General features: G+C 48.4%; 1 pseudogene; it reads right to left on the reverse strand.

Annotated features, from left to right (window-relative positions):
- Nucleotides 1-751: 751 nt before the first annotated feature.
- LOC132767126 (POU domain, class 5, transcription factor 1-like) lies at nt 752-1,590 on the reverse strand (annotated as a pseudogene).
- Nucleotides 1,591-3,076: the final 1,486 nt, after the last annotated feature.

The raw sequence follows: 3,076 nt of genomic DNA on the forward strand, positions 1-3,076 counted from the left end.
GCTGTTGTCTTGAACTACCTCTACTTTAACATTTAGTGTTCACACTAAATGGCAAGAATTGTGTGTTGCCTTCCATGGCAGAGAAGGAAGGGGAGATGCAAGTTGCCCTGGTAGTTGTTGCTCACCTGAGACAAATTACAAATTTCCCCTTTGACTTATATAGCATAATTGGAAACAGAAGGCAATTCATCCTGCCTTGAAGCCTTTCAGTTTGTCCACAGGGAGAGACGATAGCAGGAAAAGTCTGAACTATATGATCTAAATATGCATTACAGTCCTATCTACCCCTCCCTCCTCACACTAGATCTCAGGAAACAACAGCAGCAACTTTATTTATAGACCGTCCTCTCTCCCCAAGGGGACTCAGGTCGGTTTACACACAAAGAAGGCTAACATTCAATGCCTGAATACAAATACAAATATTTTAAAACAAACAGAATAATACAAAAATAATAACCATAAACTTGTGACAAAAGAGAAATTAACACCAAAATGAGGACCAAATACAAATAATCGAATATATCTAATTATACTAATAACAGCAATTAACCATTTAAACATAAAGCCTATGAAGGCAATTAAAATGCATTAAAATGACTATCAAGGTTGTTCTTCTCATGTACTACAGCAGCAGGGGACTACAGATAGGTTAGCAGCATTCTGGTGGAACTGAAATGTTCTAATCCTCCTCCTCCTCCTCCTCCTCCTCCTCCTCCTCCTCCTCCTCCTCCTCCTCCTCCTCCTCCTCTCCTTACACCAAAGGGCTCAAGTGCATTTCCAAGAGCTCCTGTAAGTTCTCATTCCTGTCTGCTTCTTGCAGCCAACACTGGAGGAGTGGTTTCAGCTTGCTCATGTTCTTGAAGCTGAGCTGCAAAGCTTCAAAGCAGCAGATGGTGGTCTGGCTGAACATCTTCCCATGCAATCCCAGGGACAGTCCCATGTCTACATGGGTGAAGCCCATTGTGATCCTTTTGTGCTTCAGCTCCTTAGCAAATTATTTCATTTGTGCTGTGGTCGTGTCCTCCTGGGCATTCTCCTCCCCTCCTCCACCACCGCTGTCTTCCTGGGCCTCCCAGGGGGCGCCCTCTTCGCTGGGGCTGGGGCTTCTGTGGCTGTGGGGGCTGCTTGGGGGGCTGCTTGGGGGGCTGCTGCTGCTGGTGCTGCTTCCCATGGGGCTGCAGGGGCTGCAGGAGGGCTGGGGGCCATAGCCTGGAGAAGAGGAGGAGGTGATGGCTACTGCTGCTCCGACGCCGTTGGAGCCCACCATGTAGTAGTAGTGGGCCCCATTGTTAGGCTACCCGTACTGCAACTCCAGCCATATCTCAGGGCCCTTGGCATCCTCGGGTGGAGGGCAGACCCCCGTAGGGACTCAGGGCCACCCTGGCAGAGTATGCCCAGGCCTCTCCTCCAGCCAAGAAGGGGTACCTCTCCTCTGCCTGGGGGGACTTCCAAGAGCCTGTCCAGGGGGGCATAGTCTGGCTTGAACCCATTGTAAGGCATGAAGGGAGGTCCTGGTTCTGAATGAGGCCTGGCCAGGAGGTGGCTGAGACAGCTTTGGACCAGGAAAGAGTAGCCCAGGTGGCCCGCCATGGCCGAGGGGAAGCCCTCGAAGAATGGAGACATAGAGTTGGAAGCTCAAAGGTCTGAACTGAAAGTCTGAAATGCCTTGGGGACTTGAAGAGGAAAGTTCAAAAGTTCTCCTGAACTTGAGAAGACAGTCTAACACATGGTTTGGACTTCAGAAGAGTCTTGAATGGGAAGAGACTTCCCCAAAGAAGACAGACAGAAAGCAAGGCCAAGCTTCTCCTGACCTCTTCCTCACTTCCAAGTTCTCCAAATTCAGCCTTTTTCTCTCCAGCAGCCCCCCAACACTCAATACCCAGAAGCTCACCTTAATTATTTCAGGCTCTGGTCAATGGCAGGATCAAGCCCAGGAGTTCAAGAAGGGCTTTTCTTTGCTCTTGGCAGGTGGCTTCAAGATGTGAAGCAGGGCATCCCAGGCTCAGAAGGGAAGAAAGGAAGGCCTCACAGGCCACAAAGGCCACAAAGATTATAAGCCATTGTGCAGCACCTCCTTGGATATAAGGCCCTGAGAACTGGCCAAAACTAATAAAATGAATTTCAATGGGGATAAATGTAAGGTTCTGCATTTAGGCAGAAAAAGCATATTAACAAATATAACATGGGTAACAGCTATCTTGACATCTTATCTTGTTTTAGGGTCTTAATAGACAACAAGCTAATTGTTATCAAAGACCCCTGGCTTTGTAGACCACAAGTCAACATGTGGTGGCAAACAAGTTAATTCAGTTTTAGGCTAAGTTTACTGAAGTATGATGTTCAGGTCAAGAGAGGTAATGGAACCACTCTATTCTGCTTTGACCTGACCACATGTGGAATACTGTATCCCTTTGTAGACACATGTCCAAAGGAGGGTAACCAAGATGATCAATGGTCAAAAATCTCAATGAGGAACTGCTAAGATGTTTAGTTGGTAATAAAAAAAAACAGAGACAATGTGACAGATACATTAAAATATCTAAAGGACTGGCCCTCCTTCAAATATTGGAAGCTTCTTTTTGCTGTTCTGGAAGGTAGGCCACAGTTCAAAGTCTTTGATTTGCAAAGAAAGAGATTATTACTTGGTATTAGGAGAAACTGTCTGACAGAAAGAACTACTCAACAGTGGAATGGGCTATGTCAGAAGGTGGTGAACTCTCTTTCATTGCAGGTTTTTAAGAAGTGGTTGGACGGCCTTCTGTGAGAAGGGACTCTCCACACCAACGCAGTTGGTGGGGAGAGCGATTTGCCCCAACCCCTGAAGGGAGAGAATGGGAGGTTCCATTTAGAACCTCCTGGAAGAGGGGAGGGGGCTGGCTTACCACGTGAGCCAGCCCCTTACCTTCAGTCTTGTCTGACTTTCTGTAGGGCAAGACGTGTCGCTGCTCGCTCCAGGTCGGTTTGAAGTGGCCTGGGAAGGAGGGTGCTGCTGCTCCTTCCCCTCGGGAGCCTGGAGGAGATTTCGTGGGGCGAGGGATCGGCGGCCGCCGTGTCCCTCGCACTATCCTTCGGCGCC

Source organism: Anolis sagrei, chromosome 1 (genome assembly GCF_037176765.1).
Source record: "Anolis sagrei isolate rAnoSag1 chromosome 1, rAnoSag1.mat, whole genome shotgun sequence".
Classification (NCBI taxonomy): Eukaryota; Metazoa; Chordata; class Lepidosauria; order Squamata; family Dactyloidae; genus Anolis; species Anolis sagrei.